General features: G+C 41.9%; 1 protein-coding gene across 3 annotated transcripts in view; it reads right to left on the bottom strand.

Annotated features, from left to right (window-relative positions):
- The window catches only part of ppp6r3 (protein phosphatase 6, regulatory subunit 3), a 137,715-nt gene extending 123,972 nt beyond the window's left edge, over positions 1-13,743 (bottom strand). For all 3 annotated transcript variants that reach the window (XM_059975923.1, XM_059975924.1, XM_059975925.1), the window contains exon 1: positions 13,530-13,743. The gene's annotated coding sequence lies outside the window, so the exon portion shown is untranslated. The remainder of the gene's footprint in view (positions 1-13,529) is intronic.
- Between the last annotated feature and the right edge of the window lie 5,675 nt (positions 13,744-19,418).

Below are 19,418 nucleotides of genomic sequence, written 5' to 3'. Positions count from 1 at the left end.
GGAACACAGAGTTGACATTACCAGTGATAATAGCAAGAGGCAGAGTAAAGTGCTAAGCCCTCGCACTTAAATAGCGATCCCTCTGCATACCAGTCTCATCATTACAAGAATCAGTATGATGAACCTTCACTGAATTATCAGATTAGACCACTAAAACTGCATGCAATACTTAAGGTGCAATCTCACCAATGCAAAGTACAAAAGTAACACATCCCTGATCCCATAAGCAAGGCATCTGAATACAAAGGCAAGCATACTCGTTTTTTTTAGATCAGCAGTTGCTTAGCATGTTTACCTTCACAAGGATCTCACTGCATCTCCACCTTCGACAATATATTCAGATAACAATCTGAATGCCTGCAATCACTAAAGTGGAAACTGCACATTAGACTGTATCTAATGGCAGTGCCTGTACTTCATTCTGTATACATCCTCATCCTGTCCAAATCAAACTGGAACTTCTCTGTATCCTCAGAATTAGGTTTAATATTGTGAAGTTTGTTGTTTTGCAGCAAAAATTGCAATCCATAATATTTTCAAAATTATAAATTATATTAAGCAATATACAATGTAAAGTAGGACAAAAAGGAGCAAAAAAAATGATGGGCAAACATGAGGAAATCTGCAGATGCCGGAAATTCAAACAGCAACACACACAAAATGCTGGTGGAACACAGCAGGCCAAGCAGCAACACACACAAAATGCTGGTGCAATAAGTCCTGACGAAGGGTCTCGGCCCGAAATGTCGACAGCGCTTCTCCCTATAGATGCTGCCTGGCCTGCTGTGTTCCACCAGCATTTTGTGTGTGTTGCTGAAAAAAAATGATGGACTGGGCTGTGCCCACTAATTTTTGTATGATTTTCCATTCAAGGGCATTGGTGCTTCCATATCAGGCTGTGATGCAGCCAGTCAATATGCTCTCCACCACACATCTACAGAAGTTTGTCAAAGTTTTAGATGTCATGCCAAATCTTTGCAAACTGCTAATGAAGTACAACGCTGCCATGCATTCTTCATAATTGCACTTGTGTGCTGAGCCCAGGACATGTCCTCTGAAATACTAACTCTAAGGAATTAAAGGTTACTGACCCTCTTCACCTCTGATACCACAATAGAACTGGCTCATGATCTCTGGTTCCCTCCTCCTGAAGTCAATAATCAGTTCCTCGGTCTTGCTGAAATTGGGAGGCTGCTGATGTAGCACCACTCAGCCAGATTCTCAATCTCCCTCATATATGCTGATACGTCGCCACCTTTGATTTGGCCTACAACAGTGGTGTTGTCAGTAAACTTAAATATGGATAAAGCAAGTACTTTAAACTTAAATATGGATAAATAACAAACCACGTAGAGCAGGGGGCTCAGCACACACAGCCTTGTGGTGCACCTGTGCAGGTCAAGAATGTGGAGATGTTGTTGCCAATCCGAATATGATTGGGATCTTCACTTGAGGAAAATTGATAGTAACACAAGTGAAGTGAGAGTGATCAAATTCAATTACACTTTACAGCCAGATAACTTGTCAGAGTACTTGGATTTTCAAAAGTAATTTGACAAGGTACCAAGTAAAATGCTGTTGTGCTAAGTAGCAGCTCGTGGTATTGGGAGATAGAAACAGGACGAGTGGAATTTAATATGGAAAAGTGTGAGGTCAAGGACTTTAGTAAGAGAACAGCAGAAAGCTGTGTATAATATTCTAAAAGAAGGCAGGTCCAGTGGGTAGTTAGAAAGGTAAATGGCATATTGGCTATTAATGCAAGATGGTGGGAGTTAAAAATAAGGAAGTACTTTTACATTTGTTTGTTATAGACTACTGATAAGGCTGTACATAGTTTTGGTTCCTTACACAAGGAAGGATGTACTGGCAAATAAAGGAACGTAACATTTTATGCTTCATGGAGACCTGGCTGACGGAGGAGATACCAGTTCATGCCATCAAGCCCTCTAAGATTCTCCCTGTTCCGGGAGGACAGTTCAAAAAACCTCTCTGGGAAGAGTAAAGGAGGTGGGGTATCTTTCATGGTCAATAACACTTGTGTGACCCCCGGAATGTGCATGCCCTCAAATCTTTTTGTTCCCCGGATCTGGAGTATCTTGTGCTGCTGTGTACAGCTTTCTGGCTGCCTAGGGAGTTCATGGTTGTTATTATCACAGCAGTGTATATTCTGCCATAAGCTGATACTGACCTGGCTCTCACGGAACTATACCAGACTATCAACACTCTGGAGATTGCTCACCCAGAGGCTGCTTTCATCATTGCCTGTGACTTTAATAGAGCATCACTGTCTTAAGTTTCTCCGAAGTTTTGTCAACACATCCAGGTGAGTACACAGGGTGATAGCATACTTGACCAATGCTACTCTCCCTTCCACAATACTTACAAAGTGCTCCTCCGTTCACCATTTGGAAAGTATGATCACTCCTTCATCTTGCTTCTGCCGATGTACAGGCAGAAGCTGAAAGAAGAGGCAGTCATTGTTAAAACCACCCACTGTTGGTCTAACCGATCGATCTCCATGCTACAGGACTGCTTTGATGACATCAATTGGAATGTCTTTCATGATGATGATGTCTCCAAGTTCATGGAAGGGGTCACAAGCTTCATCCAGAAGTGCATTGAGGATGTTGTCCCCCAGAATCGGTCAGGGTTTCCCCAACCCACAAACCCTGGATTAACAGTTCTGTGCGAACAGCGCTTATAGTCAACACAGACCTTACATTACCAGTAATCAGCAAGAGCTCAAGAAATGCAGCTATGATTTACAATTTGCAGCAAAGTTATCAAGGCAGTGAAACAATACAGGGAACAGATCCAGACACAGCTCTCTAACAACAACACATGCAGCTTATGGCAAGGTCTGCACACCCCAGCAGACTTCAAAGCTAACCGCAGTGGTGCTGCCAACATCTTTGCCTCTCTCCTAGATGAGCTAAATCTATTTTACACTCGGCTTGATATTGCCAACACAGAACCCCCGAAGCGACCTGTATCTTGATCATCTCCGAGACTGAAGTACAGAGGTGTTTCCAACAAGCGGACACTCGCAAGGCTGAGGAACCAGACGGCATCCCAGGGCAGGTACTCAGGATGTGCATGGCACAACTGCCAGGTGTGTTTACAGACATTTTTAATCTCTCCCTCTCCCAGTGTAGAGTGCCCTCCTGCTTCAAAACATCCACCATTGTCTCTGTACCTAAAAACAACTGGTGTCCCGTTGCACTAATCTCAATAATAAGTAAATGCTTTGACAGGCTGGTCAAGAACTACATCTGCAGCCTGCTACCACCCACACTGGACCCCCTACAATTTGCCTACCAACATAACTGATTGACAGATGGTTCACTAGCCACAGCTCTACACACCACCTTTACACATCTGGAGAAGGATGCTTATGTGAGAAAGCTGTTCCCGGACTACAGTTCAGCATTCAGCACCATAATTCCCTCCAGGCTTGACAAGAAGCTCAGACACCTTTGCCTTCACCCTGCCCTGTGCTGCTGGATCCCAGACTTCCTGTCAGATCACTGGCAGGTGGTAAGAGTGGGCTCGCTCACCTCTGCTCTTTTGACCCTCAACACAGGTGTCCCTCAGGGTTGTGTCTCAAGCCCCTGCCTTCACTCTCTGTATAACCATGACTGTGTCGCCAACCACAGCTCCAATCTAATTAAATTTGCTGACGATACTATACTGATTGGCCTAATTTCAAATATAAATGAGGCAGCCTACAGAGAAGAAGTCATCACCCTGGCACTGTGGTATTAAGAAAACAACCTCTCCCTCAATGTCGCAGAAACAAAGGAACTGATTGTGGACTACAGGAGGAATTGAGACCTATTAACATTAATGGATCTGGGGTTGAGCGGGTGAACAGCTTTTCCCTCAGCATACACATCACTGAAGATCTTATGTAGTCGGTACCTACCGGCTGTGTAGTGAAAAAAAGCACAATAGCGCCTCTTTCACCTCAGAAAGTTAAACAAGTTTGATATGGGTCCCCAAATCCTAAGAACTTTCTATAGGGGCATAACTGAGAGCATTCCAATTGGCTGTATCACTGCCTAGTATGGGAACTGTACTTCCCTCAATCGCAGGACTCTACTGTAGAGAGTGGTGCCGACAGCCCAGCACATCTGTAGAGGTGAACTTCCCACTATTCAGGACATTTACAAAGACAGGTGTGTAGAAAGTGCCCAAAGAATCATTAGGGACCCAAGTCACCCCACCCACAAACTACTCCAGCTGCTACCATCTGGGAAACAGTATCACAGCATAAAAGCCAGGACCAACAGGCTCCGGAACAGCTTCTTCCACCAGGCCATCAGACTGATTAATTCACACTGATACAATTGTATTTCTGTACTATATTGACTGTCCTGCTTGTACATACTATTTATTACAAATTTCTATAAATTGCACATTTAGACAGAGACATAACGTAAAGATGTTTACTCCTCATGTATGTGAAGGATGCAAGTAATAAAGTCAATTCAATTAAAATCAGTCCGAAAGAGACTTTCCAGGTAAATTCGGGGATGAGAGGACCATCTGATGACTGGTGGCTAAGAGAAATTAGATCTTTGCAGTTTAGAAGAATGTATTGAGACATTACTGAAACATGACTTGAGGGTGGATGACAAGATAAATGTAGGTATGCACTACTAGTGTGGGGGTAGATGTCATGATGTTTTCATAATTGGTGGGAATAGTTGCAAGATTAGGGGTGACCACATGAAACTAAGGTGCACTGAAAATTCTTCTTAAAGGTGATGAATCTTGAGAATTCTGTACCACCGTTGTGGATTCTAGATTATGGTACCATTTAGAGAATGTGGATAAATTTTTGAAAGATCATAAAACTAAGAGCCATGGGGAATTGGCACAGAGGCAGCTTGGGGGGAAATCACCTTTAATCATATTGACTGACAGGGCAGGCTTAATGATTCAATTGGCCAGATCTGATACCACTCCCACAGGGTTCTTATAGCCAAAGGCACTGCCAATAAACGTGAACCAATTGAAATAGTGCATCCAGAAGATAATGAAGTTTGAAAAATGTGAATGGCAGAGGTTATAACAATATTTGCAAAGCCACAATTACTCCATGTTCTTCATTCAGGGAAATATTAGAAGCCAATTACAATCCTCACTCATCCTGCAGACAATGAAGGTGGGTGATGACATAATCCAGTGCCAGCAATAGCATATCCACAAAATTCATCAGAATCACATAAAACACAGAACAGAACGCAAGGAACAAAACAACAAAACAAGCCCCTTTCCTCCCCCACCTACACACAGACAGTACTCCAACTGCAGGACAGGCCTCCAGGCTTCAAACATCAGGTTTCAATTTCAAGCACAGTGGAGGCCTGGACTCTAGATGCCCTTTGCAGGACTTAAAACGCTGAGTGGAGGCCTGACCTCCAACTTCCCTGCATTCCTGCCCCCAAGCCTTAAGCAAACTCCCCGCATACTTGTCCCCAAGTCCAAAGCAAACTCCCCTCTGTCCCCAAAACCATCCCTACAAACTTAAAAAAACAACTGTCAGATCTGTAATCTCGATGGAAATTGGAGGTGCAAAGGGACTTAGCAGTCCTACATGAGGAAATCTGTAGATGCTGGAAATTCAAGTAACACACACAAAATGCTGGTGGAACACAGCAGGCCAGACATCACCTATAGGGAGAAGCACTGTCGACATTTCGGGCCAAGACCCTTCGTCAGAACTAACTGAAAGGAAAGATAGTAAGAGCTTCTCCCTATATAGAAGATAGTGCTTCTCCCTATAGATGCTGCCTGGCCTGCTGCATTCCACCAGCATTCTGTGTGCTGGCAGTCCTACTTTAGGATGCCCTAAAAGTCAGCATACAGGTTGAGTCAGTAGAAGGAAGACATACAAAATGTTAGCATTCACTTTGAGAACTAGAATGTAAAAACAAAGATGTAATGACAAGGCTTTACAAGGCCTTGTCAGACCACATTCTGGAGTACTGTGAATCTCGTTCTTGTCCTCAGCACCCTCCTTCTGTTCTCCTAACCAACGAATCCCTTACACTACAGCTCACCTCTTCTTCCCATCCCTCCACACTTCCCTTCTGAGTCAGAGCCACACTCAGTGCCAGACAGCTGACTACTTTGGCTTTCCTGTGCTAGGTCATTCCCCCTCCCTCCCCAACAGTATCCAAAACAAGATATCTGTTGTTGAGGGGAATGGCCATGCAGTCATGCTGGTTTATTTCAGATGATAGATAAGGGCCAACTGCATTGGTGGTTCTGCAGCATAATGTAAATGTGAATAGTTAGAATTTGAAGGACACAAATGAACAAGGAGGTTTTGTAAAACAATCTGGTTATTTCATAGTATTATTTGCCTACACTAGATTTTTATGAAAAAAATCTTCAATTATTTAAATTTATATTTCTCCATTGCCATATAGAATTTGGATTGTGTATCCTGCTAAACAGTCCACATTAACATTGTTGATCCAGTAACATAACCACAGCACTGTTATATCACAACTAGATAGCTACTCAATGTGTTGAATGTTTCTGCTTCCACTACCCTTTCAGGGAATAATTTTTTGAGCTTCCAAAACTCTTTAGATCTAGAAACAATTAACTACAAACATCTACAGCTAAATCTAGATCCCCTGGTTATTGACCCTGCTAAGAGAACTGGGGCTTTATTCATTCTCTCATGGTTTTACACAGTGTCATAGATAAACAGTGTCACATGACCTTGTTTAATATTACCAATTGACAGGTTTCTGCTGAATTTTGTACCTCTGGAGATAGCGAGAAAATTAAGTTTTAAACACTTGATACTTAGAAAGTACTGTCAAAATATAGGCCCTAAAGTCAATTTTGTGCATCAACAGAGAAATATGTAGGGATGTTTGCTTTTATTTTCTTTACCTCAGAAATTTAGTGTCCTGCTGCAGTCAAGTCTAAAGCACTGCAAATGATGGGTCAAATGTGAGCTTTATTGACAAGGCTGTTCCATGAAATGTGGGTTCTAATTGTAGTTGATCCAGTCATAAGACCTTAAGATATCAGGGCAGAATCTGCTCTGCCATTTTATCATGGTTAGTTTATTTTACCTCTCAACCCTAGTTAACGAAAATCCTCCTCTATCTATTATAAGCGATGTCTTGCTCTTCTGAGGTTGTTCCCTCTGTGCCTAGACTCTCCTACTATTAGGAGCATCCTCTCCACATACACCCTAACTAAGCTTTTCAATATTTGGTAGGTTTCAATGAGACCTCCCCCACCCCCACCATACCTCATTGTTCTAAAATCCAATCAAATACAGCCCCAGAAACATGAAACACTCCTCCTCATACGTCAATCCTTTCAATCCCGGGACTATTCTTGTAAATATCCTCTGGAGCCTCTCCAATGCTAGCACATCATTTCTTAGATATGGGACCATGGATGTCTCTTTTGCCTCCTGAGTGCCAGGGTAAGGGACATCTCGGATTGAGTCCACAGCATTCTTAAGTGGGAGGATGAACAGACAGAGATCGTGGTCCACGTTGATACCAATGACATGAGCAGGAGGGGTGACAAGGTCCTGTAAAGTGAGTTCAGAGAGTTAGATGCTAAGTTAAAGAACAGACCCTCCAGGACCGTGATTTCAGATTGCTACCCATGTCACATGCTTGCATGGCCAGAAACAGGAAGACATGCAGTTATGGGCTTGGTGCAGGAGGGAGGGCTTCAGATTTTTGGATTATTGTGGTCTCTTCCAGGGATGTGGGCCCTGTACAGAAGGGACAGTCTGGATCTGAACTGGAGGGGGATTAATATCCGAGAGGGAAGGTTTGCTAACGGGGATGGTTAAACTAGAGTTGCTGGGGGTTGAGAACCAGAATGCTAGATAGATAGTGGAGTGATTGTGGAAAAAGTTGTTGTTAAGCCTACGTACAAATTTAGGAATCAGAAAGTCAAACATGGAGGTATTAGCGTTCTGGGCTGCATACATTTCGATGCAAGGAGTGTTGTTGGAAAGGCAGATGAGCTTAGGGCATGGATCAGCATTCTATGACTGTAGACATTATTTAGTCTTGGTTGCAGGAGGGGCAGGACAGGCAGCTCAACATTCCAGGATTCTGTTGTTTTAGACATGATAGAATGGGTGGAATTAAATGCAAAGGGGTGGTATTACTAGTCAGGTAAGATGTTACAGCAGTGCTCAGTCAGGACAGACTGGAGAGCCATCTACCAAGGATACAAAGGTGGAACTGAGGAATAAGAAAGGGATGAGCACATTAATGGGATATTATAGACCACCCAACAGTCTGTGGGATTTAGCGCCAATTTGTAGAGATCGTAGACTGCTGCAAGAAACATAACGTTGTGATAGCATGATTTTAACTTTACACATATTGACAGGGACTCACATACTGTAGAAGGGCTGGATGGGGAAGTGTTTGTCAAATGTGTCCAGGAAAGTGTCCTTCATCAGTACAAAGAAATCACAACTAGAGAGAAAGTGATACTAAATCTCCTATAAGGGAATGAGACAGGGCAGGTGACAGAAGTTTATGTAGAAGAACATATTCATCTAGTGATTTTAACGCCATTAGTTTCAAGTTAATTATGGAAAAGGATAGGACTGGTCCTTGGATTGAGATTCTAGATTAGAGAAAAGCCAATTCTGATTTGAATTCAGAAAGGGTCTGGCAAGTGCAGACTGGAACAGGTTGTTTTCTGGTAAAAGTATACTGAAGGTGGAGGCCTTCAAAAGTGAAATTTTGAGAGTACAGAATTTGTATGTTCCTGGCAGAATAAAAGGCAAGGATAACAAGTTTAGGAAACCTTGGTTTTTGAGATATTGAGGGTCTTGTTAAGAAAAAGAAGCAGGCACATTACAGGTATAGTCAGACAGGAAGAGGCGAGGTACTTCAGGAGGATAAAGAAATGCAAGAGAATTTTTAAGAAGGAAATCGGTGGGAGGGGGGCTTAAAGAAGACATGAGGTTGCTCTAGCAAACAAGGTAAAGGACTTCAATAAATTATTATCAGCAAAAGAATAACAAGGGACAAAATTGGTTGTCTGTAAGAACAATGTGGTCATCTTGCATCAAACTGGAAGAGATGAGAGAGATCTTAAATGGATTTATTTGCATCTGTATTTTCTCAAGAGATGGGCCCAAGTCTGTAGACATGAGGCAATGCAGCAGTGAGATCATGGACCCAATACAGACCACAAGGGAGGTTTATGCTGTCTTGACGCAAGGTAGGGCAGATAAATTCCCAGAGCCTGACAATGTATTCCCCTGGACCCTGTGGGAGGCTAGTGCAAAAACTTCAGGGGCCCTATCAAAGATATTTAAAACAATCTTAGCCACAGGTGAGGCGCCAGAGGATTGACTAATGCTGTTCCATTGTTTAAGAAAGGCTCTAAGCACAGACCAGGAAATTACAAGCCAGTGCACCTGACATCAATAATGAGAAAGCTATTGGAAAGCATACTAAGGGACCAGATATATAACTATTTGGATAGACAGGAACTGGTTAGGGTTAATCAACATAGCTTTGTGCACGTTAAGTTGTGTCTAACCAATATATAGAGCTTTTTGAGGAAGTTACCAGGAAAGTTGAAGAAGGCATGGCAGTGGATGCTCTTTACATGGATTTTAGCAAGGCCTTTCACAAGGTCCCGCATGGGAGGTTGGTCAAGGATGTTCAGTCACTTGATTCAGTCAATGAGATTGTAAACTGAATTCTCAGGAGAAACCAGAGAGTGGTAGCAGATTGTTGCCTCGCTGACTGGAAGCCAGTGACTAGTGCTGGGTCCATTGTCTGTCATTTATATCAATGATCAGGATGATGATGTGGTAAACTAGATCAGCAAGATTGCAGATGACACCAAGATTGGGGAGGGTTATGGACAGATAGGAAGACTATCAAAGTTTGCAGAGGGATCAGGACCAACTGGAAAAATGGGCTAAAAATTGGTAGATGGAATTTAATGCAGACAAGTGTGAAGTGTTGCACTTCAGGAGGATCAACCACAGTAGGTCTTACATGATGAGCAGTAAGGCACAAAGGAGAGCAGCAGAACAAGGGGATCTGAAAATACAGGTCCATTAATTTCTTGAAATGGCATCACAGGTAGATAGGGCTGTAAGAAAGGTTCTGTCACATTGGCCTTCACACATCAATGTACTGAGTACAGAAGCTGGGATACGATGTTGAAATTGTATAAGACGTTGGTGAGGCTCAATTTGGAGTATTGTGTCCTGTTTTAGTCATCTACTTACAGGAAAGATGAAAGAATAAAAGAGTGCAGAGAAAATTTGCAAGGATATTGCCAGGACTTGCCGACCTGAGGGAAAGGTTGAATAGTTTGGGACATAGAGAACTGACTGGAGTTTTAATAGAGGTTTATCAAAATTATGACTGATATAGGTAAATAAATGCAAGCAGGCTTTTTCCACAGAGGCTGGGTGAGGTTACAACTAGAGGTCATGGATTAAGGTTGAAAGGTGAAATGCTTAAGGAGAACATGAGGGGGAACTATTTCTCTCAGAGGATAGTGACTGTGGAACAAATTTGTGGAAGTTGTGGAAGGGTCGACCTCAACATTTAAAAGAAATTTGGATAGGTACATGGATGGGAGGGGTATGGAGGACTATAGTCCATGAAGGTCAATAGGACAAGGCAAATTAATGGTTTGGCACAGACTAAATGGGCCAAAATCGTTTTTTTCCTGTGTGCTGTAGTATTCTATTCTATGACTTTATCTATAAAGCAGTGGGCAATAGCAGCCTTGCCAATAACAGCAACATTTCATAAAAAAGTAAATAAAACATGAAGCGCCATATAACCTGAAAGGCAATGGATCAAAAGGATGGATGTGAGAATAGACTAAACTGCACTTTTCTGCCATGCAAGGCCATGTTTGGCCAGCAGCCAGTTTCTGTGTTGTCAATTTTTTGATTCTATTATCAGACTAATTAGCATGCGGCACTTCGAGATCTGTTTCCACTTACTATAATTACAGACTTGGATAACTTTTTATTCGATTTGAAATCTGAAACCAAAACATAAAAATATTTGGAAATATAGGCAAGTACTAACATTGAAGCTCAAGTTTAAAACAATGAGTATGTTTATCTGGGGTAAATTCATGCAAAAGAAGACATGAATAATTATAGAATATAAGCTACAAAGTTCTATTCAAACATCAAGTCTAAGTTTATTTTAATTCAAAGAGATATTTAAGGAAACTGCATAACTCAAGAACATAAGAGTTTGGAAAAATCTCCATATTTTACCTTGTATATATTAAACCATTGTTGTATGAAGACAGGCCAAAAAGTGGCTGCTTTCACCTCATTCATTGTTTAAACTTGGTACTGATATAAAATATAACTCAGGTTAGGAATTCAAAGTTATATAGCAAGGAAAAGGGCCTTCCAGCCCAACTAGTCCATGGTAACAGATATTTTTCTGAGCTAGACACATTTACCTGTACAAGGCCCATATTGCTCCAAATTATTTCTATCCATGTCTAAATCTCATCTAAACTTTGTAGTTCTATCTGCCTCTACACTTTCTCTAGAAACTCATATATACCCACTACACTCCATCTGAAAAAGTTTCCTCTCAGATCCTTTTTACCTTAAAATTAAGTATTTTCTCACCTTAAATATAATGTCCTCCTCTACCATTGGAAAGATACTTGACAATCCACCTTATCTATACCCCTCATGATTCGATATTCCTTTACAAACCACCCCTCAGCACCCTGCACGCCAGGGAAAACAGTTCCAGTCTATTTAGCCTCTCCTTATTAAACAAGCTTTCCAATTCTGGTAAATTATCAGTGAAGCTTTTCTACATCTTTTCAAGCTAAATGATAAGGGAAAAACAGAATATCATACCAGTCAAAGCAAAAACAAAACATACCCAAGATTTATCATAAACAGTTAAAAATAGCTCCCGGAGTAACAATGTAATACATAGGCAATTCAATGTACACAGCAAAAAAAAGAGTAGCACTTCAATGAAATTAGAGCCAAGGAAATGCGAAGATTATATCCTTTTTCCATTTAATTTTCTAGAATGTATTTTTCGAACTTTCTCATTTTATTGTGATAAAAGTCTGGGTGATGCAAGATCAAAAACTTTATAACACATCTAAAAAATACTAACAAAAGCTTCTTCTGTTAGTGATGAGAACTTATGAGCATTGACAAACACACAATTCCAATCATATTACTCTGTCCATTCAAGCTCCAAGAGTATACAACATACATCAAATAATTCTGATGTTATTTTACAATAAAATTAATCTACCAGAGGTAAATAACTTGACTTTAGATAGCCAAATACAAGTCTAACACATCACTCCTTAAAATCGGAAAGGGAATCAAACTCATCAGTAAACTATCAGTAAACTCATCAGTAACATCCTTGGTTCCAGGCCATTCAGCTTTAACATGACCAAATCCAAGTCTCAGAAACCACATTAAGCATGAACCTTTACAGACAACTGTGATTACTTTTAGGATATGACCCATCTTTCTTGTCTTGTACCTACTGTAAGTTTAAGTGTGAAAACAAATTCAAGAAGTTATTACTCCAGAATGTTTCTCCATTTTTCACATCAAAAACTCCAGTAACTAAATATTTAAGAGTCACAAATTACTCTGCAAAGCTTATTCTTGTAACAAATCTCTATTATATCTAATCTCATATATTCTACTAGATATTATTCATTCATTCGTCGTATCTTATTGTACATTATTATGAGACTCAAATAAGTTACCAATAAGAAAGCACAGTTTAAATGCCAATGACTGCATAACAATGTCCATCAAAGGTTTTAAAGGAAGCGCATTCTACATAATATTTATCAAAGATTTATTATACTTGATAAAACCACATCAGGCTAGAAACATTCAAAATTCCAGTTGAAATGGTTTAAAACGGCTTTATATCAAAGCGAATATTCGTTTATTCACATTTAATGTTTTGTACACCAACGCTCAAAAGTTACTGCGTGGAATTTTACTAACATGACTATTTCTTAAATTCCTAACTGATTAATCCAGAAAACCACGAGATTTTTGATCGAAGTTTAAAAATTAACAAAATATGTTGCAGTAGAAATAAAGTACAATTGTTTAGATACAAATTTCGAACGGTGTCAAACTATTGTCACAAGCGCTAACTGTTTTGACAGCAAATCTGAACCACCCCGCCGCAAGCAAACAGAACTCAAAAATGAATTAATCTGTCACATCTGTCACTTACCTATAAACAAAACTGAAAGGCAAAGAAATACTTTAAGAACTCAATTTGTTAGAGAGCTCCTGTGCTTTAGGCTTGCCAAACAGAAGGAAGGGGGGGGGTAGGAGAGTGAGAATAGAATTGGTGGGACAGCAATAACCCGCGTTTCTCATTCCTGGAGCCAAAACACAAACAGCAACAGGCCCTGGCCGCAACACAAACTACCCGCCTCCCATATCTGTAATACAAAAATACAGTCGGAAAAACTACATTCATACGTACCCAGCGGTTTCATAAATTTATTATTCGTAGTAATTAAAGCGGGAGGGGAACTACTGAAAATAAAATTAAAATAAGAACAGGGAACTGAACTATTAGCAATATAGATGCATTTCTGTGGAGAGATCGGCGGGAAAGAACAGCAACAACCCCAAGTTTCCAAGATGGCGCCTTTGCCTGGGTAAGTCTAACCTCGGAACGGATGGATGCGGCTTGTTTTGACAATCCCAGCACCCTCTGCGCCAAGACAAACCGAGCTTGTCAATCAACCCGGCCTCGCCATCGTCCCGCCCTTTCAAACAAGGAAATCCATCAACACCGCGGCCCTCCCGAGGAATAGGCCAATAAGCGGGGAGAGCCTTCTCCCTGACGTCCTCAGTCAACGACGTCACAAAGCGAAAGGCGATGATCCAATTGCAGGCTGAGATGAGGGTCCCGCCCCCTTAAAGCGGGCGCTTGATAGGGGAACTTGGCGGCGGAGCGATATCTCTGAGTGGGAGTGCGTGGTGTGACCGGGAGCCGGCGGAGCTTGTTTGGGGCAATGGGGGGGAGGGGAGGGGAGGGTCGGAGCTCTCAGGCCAGGGTGGGTGGAGCAGAGGTGACAGGAAGTGACGGAGCTGGGAACGGGTGACTGGAGTTGTATGGAGAAAGGCAGACGGCGGGGTATTTGGTGAAGAAAAATAAGCGGAGAATCGAGGATTGTAGTGGCTTGTCGTCCAGTGATGTATGGTGGGAATAAGTTACTGACTGAAAAAGCTGAATTATTAGCAAAAACATATGTTCATAGCTCAGTCAATTTGAGACAGGTCTTATTCAGAAAGGTTTTTGCAAGTGATCCTCATATTGCCGAGAAAAGAATGTTCCAATTCCTGTTTCGATGTTGAATTTACATTGTCTGAACTTAAAAAGGCTATTAATAGTGCTGGTCAGACATCACCAGAGAAAGATAATACTTGTTATATATGGATAATGTGATTATCGGATTCAAAAGTTATATTTTGGAATTTTTAAAAAAAATGTAGGTTGAAGTGCACCCTCCTTTTTCCTGAAAATCAATCGGATCCTAGTTCTAGACCTATTTCGCTAACTTCACAAGTATGTAAGATAGTAGAATGAATGGTTATCGCAAGGCTTTCTTATTTGTGGGAAGTACTGGAAAATTAGCTATGCCAGTCTGAACTTCGTAAAGGGAGAATGATCATGGACTCAGTGCTAAGTTTGGAATCTAATATTTGTAAGGCCCAAATTAATAATCAGTGGTAGCAGTTTTCTTTGATGTAGAGAAAGCCTTGTATTTTATGGACACAAGGGTTGCTGCTTACACTTCAAAAGACGAGAATAGGTGGTAAAATGGGATTGAAGATTTTTTATGTTATAGGAAGATACAAGTTAGGATGGGATCGACATTCTCTAAGGAGTATGAAATAGAGAATGGGACTCCATAGGGGCCAACTCCTTTTTAGTATTATGATTAATAATATTTTCTTAAATGTTGTTTCTGACATTCCGAATTGTTATATGCTGTTAATACTGAAGTGTGGAAGAGAGGCAGGAATATAAATTGGATCATTAGGAAATGCAGGTAGCTGTAAATAAAGTAAATGGGGATATTGGTGGAGGTTTAAATTTTCTATCGCAAAGACTCAAGTTATTTCCTTTTCTCAAAAGGGCATGACACCCACAATGAAAATAACAGGAGACAGTGGTAAAGTTTCTAGGTATGTGGGTGGACACAAAGGCTGGCATGGATGGTGCGTGTGAATAAAATTCTAGAGAAGAAGTATATTGCTTTGATCAGAATTGTCTTAGATTATGAATGTGTCATTTATGAGTTAGCCCAGGGGTGGGCAAACTTTTTGACTTGTGGGCCACAAAGGGTTCTAAAATTTGACAGGGGGGCCGGACCAGGAGCAGATGGACAGAGTGTTTTGGTAATACACCTCATAAGAGAAAATAAAATATCATGGGATATGTAGAAAACATGTGCTTTAATTTCAATTGAAAATGAACAAATGCATTACAACAAAATATCTGTCTTTGAAGCCCCATGGTATTTAGCTATTTATTGAAATGACTTTTAAAACACTGAAAATTAAATGAATAAAATACAGCTTTTTTAATAGTATTTTAAAGCACTGAAAATTCTGTTATCCTTCAAGATATTATCATCATCACTCTCCTCCTGACTGTCTTCATTTCAAAAGTGGTAGGAGATGCAGGTCTACTTGTCCTACTCCTTCTTATTCAATTGTACCCTGTGCCAAAACTCAACAACGACCAGCACAAGGACAGAACAGTGACAGCGCGCCAGTATGCGGAGTGCGTTATTTGATCTGGAGCGCATTTTTTATTTTGAGAACGTACGTGCACCTCCGCACTACTCATGTCCATCACTTAACAGAAATGACATGTAACATGTAAGGCTTATTGAAAAAAATATTTTCAAATGCATTTTTTTACATAACACAACGAAGAAACTTATTTTTAATTTCAGTGGGAACAGTGTTGTTAGTCTCCCTTTTTAGCCAGCGCATCAAAGTCTAGATTTAGTTTTGTTGTGGCGATTCTCAGGATGGATCTGAGGTGTTGGTCAGTTAACTTGGATCTGTGGCTGGCTTTGTTGATGTTCATGACACTGAACGCCTATTCACACAAATAGGTCGAGCCGAACAAAGAGTAAAGCGCAAATGTGGAGTAATACGCTGCACCTCAACAAAGGTCAATGTATATAGAGTGCGTCATCTATTGTGAAAACGCCAGAATTGCGGGGAAAAAATGTTAACAAGGTTTATTAATATAATTTCATCAAGTTCTGCGGGCCGGATTAAAAAGCTTAACGGGCCGCATATGGCCCGCGGGCCGTAGTTTGCCCATGCCTGAGTTAGCCTCTGCAACAGTCTTAAAGCCCCTAGATCAAATTCAAGTGCAAACATTGTGATTATAATGTGGTTTTATTAAATCATCCCCAATTTTAGCATTACCGGTTGAAATGAGAGAAGTACCTTTACATCTGCAGGTTACAGTTAGTAATGATTTATCAGGATCAGGTTTATTATCACCGGCATGTGTTGTGAGATTTGTTAACTTAGCAGCTGCAGCAGTTCAATCCAGAATAAAATATAGAAGAAGAAAATATATATATAAATTACAGTATATGTATATTGAATATATTAAACTCATGCAAAAAACAAATAATATATATTAAAAAGTGAGGTAGTGTTGACAGGTTCAGTGTCCATTTAGGAATTGTATGGCAGAGGGGAAGAAGCTGTTCTGAATGTGCCTTCAGGCTTCTGTACCTCCTACATGATAGTAACAGTGAGAAAAGGGCATGCCCTGGGTGCTGGAGGTCCTTAATAGTGGACTCTGCCATTCTGAGACACCACTCCTTGAAGATGTCCTGGGTACTTTGGAGGCTAGCACTCAAGACGGGGCTAGATAAATCTACAACCTCTTTAAATTTGCAGCTTCTTTTGGTCCTGTGTAGTAGCCCTACCCCCATACCAGACAGCGATGCAGCCTGTCAGAATGCTGTCTACGGTACAGCTATAGAAGTTTTTGAATGTATTTGTTGACATACCAAATCTTTTCAAACTCCAAATGAAGTATAGTCGCTGTCCTGCCTTCATTATAACTGCGCCAATATGTTGGGACCAGGTTAGGTCCTCAGAGATCTTGACAGCCAGGAACTTAAAACTGCTCACTCTCTCCACTTCTGATCCCTCTATGAGGATTGGTATTTGTTCTTTCATCTTGCCCTTCCTGAAGTCTACAATCAGCTCTTTTGTCTTCCTGACGTTGAGTACAAGGTTGTTGCTGCGACACCACTCCACTAGTTGGCATATCTTGCTCCTGTACGCCCTCTCGTCTCCATCTGAGATTCTATCAACAATGGTTGTATCATCAGAAAATTTATAGATGATATTTGAGCTATGCCTAGCCACAGTCATGGGTTTAGGGAGAGTAGAGCAGTGGGCTAAGTGCACACCCTTGAGGTGCACCAGTGTTGATCGTCAGTGAGGAGGACATGTTATCACCAACCCGCACAGATTCTGGTCTTCCGGTTAGGAAATCAAGGATCCAATTGCAGAGTGAGGTGCAGGGGCCAGGTTCTACTTAGTCAGGATTATAGGAATGATGGTATTAAATGCTGAGCTATAGTTGATGAGCAGCATCCTGACATAGGTGTTTGTGGTGTCTAGCTGGTCTAAAGCCGTGTGAAGAGCCATTGAATTGCATCTGCTGTTGACCTATTGTGGTGATAGGCAAATTGTAATGGGTCCAGGTCCTTGCTGAGGCAGGAGTTCAGTCTCGTCATAACCAACCTTCCAAATCATTTCATCATTGCAGATGCAAGTGCTACCGGGTGATAGTCATTAAGGCAGTTCACATTATTCTTCTTGGGCATTGGTCTTATTGTTGACTTTTTGAAGCAAGTGAGAACTTCCGCCTGTAGCAGTGAGAGGTTGAAAATATCTTTGAATACTCTTGCCAGTTGGTTAGCACAGGTGTTCAGAGCCTTACCTGGTATTCCATAGGGACCTTCCGCCTTGTTGACAGCCTAACATTGGCCTCTGAGATGGAGATCAGAGGGTCATCAGGTGCAGCAGGGATCTTCACAGCTGTAGTTATATCCTCCCTTTCAAAGCATGCAAAGAAGGCATCTTGCATTATATCAACGACTCCATCGGTGCTGCTTCCTGCACACATGCTGAGCTCGTCGACTTCATTAACTTCGCCTCCAACATTCACTCCGCCCTCAAATTCACCTGGTCTATTTCTGACACCTCCCTCCCCTTTCTAGATCTTTCTGTTTCTATCTCTGGAGACAGCCTATCCACCGATGTCTACTACAAACCTACTAACTCCCACAGCTACCTAGACTATTCCTCCTCCCACCCTGTCTCCTGCAAAAATGCTATCCCTTTCTCTCACTTCCTCCGCCTCCGCCGCATCTGCTCTCAGGATGAGGCCTTTCATTCTAGGACAAAGGAGATGTCTTCCTTTTTTAAAGAAAAGGGCTTCCCTTCATCCACTATCAACTCTGCCCTCCATCGCATCCCCTGTATTTCACGAACCTCTGCCCTCACCCCATTCCCCCCACCAGCCCACCAGGAATAGAGTACCCCTGGTCCTCACCTATCACCCTACCAGCCTACAGATCCAACGTATAATCCTCCGTAACTACCGCCACCTCCTACGGGATCCTACCACCAGACACATCTTCCCCTCCCCCCCACTCTCGGCTTTCCGCGGGGATCGCTCCCTACGCAACTCCCTTGTCCATTCATCCTCCCATCCCTCCCCACTGACGTCCCTCCAGGCACATCCCTGCAAACGGAAGAAGTGCTACACCTGCCCCCACACTTCTTCCCTCACCACCATCCCAGGCCCCAGACAGTCCTTTCAGGTGATGCACCACTTCACCTGCGAGTCAACTGGGGTGATATGCTGTATCTGGTGCTCCCGATGTGGCCATTTATACATTGGGGAGACCCACCGCAGACTGGGAGACTGTTTCACCGAACACTGGCGCTCAGTCCTCCAGCAGTGGCGGGATCTCCCTGTGGCCACACACTTCAATTCCACAGACCACTCCCACTCCGACATGTCTGTCCATGGTCTCCTCTACCGTCAAGATGAGGCCACACGCAGGTCGATGGAGCAATACCTTACCTCCCACCTAGGTAGCCTCCTACCTGCCGGCATGAATATTCAACTCACAGACCTCCGTTGATACCCCTGCCCCCCACCCTTACCCCATCCCTATCTAAAATTTTAGTCTGGTTCTCTTTCTCTTTTCCCCCCTCATATAATCTCCCCCAGCCCTACCTTTCTTTCTCTTTTATTTCCCATAATTCTGCACCTTCCCCCTAGCCCGGGGGTCGGCAA

This window comes from Hypanus sabinus, chromosome 7 (assembly GCF_030144855.1).
Source record: "Hypanus sabinus isolate sHypSab1 chromosome 7, sHypSab1.hap1, whole genome shotgun sequence".
NCBI lineage: Eukaryota > Metazoa > Chordata > Chondrichthyes > Myliobatiformes > Dasyatidae > Hypanus > Hypanus sabinus.
The sequence above is the reverse complement of the archived record's forward strand: the minus strand, read 5'-3'. Positions and strand labels throughout refer to the sequence as shown.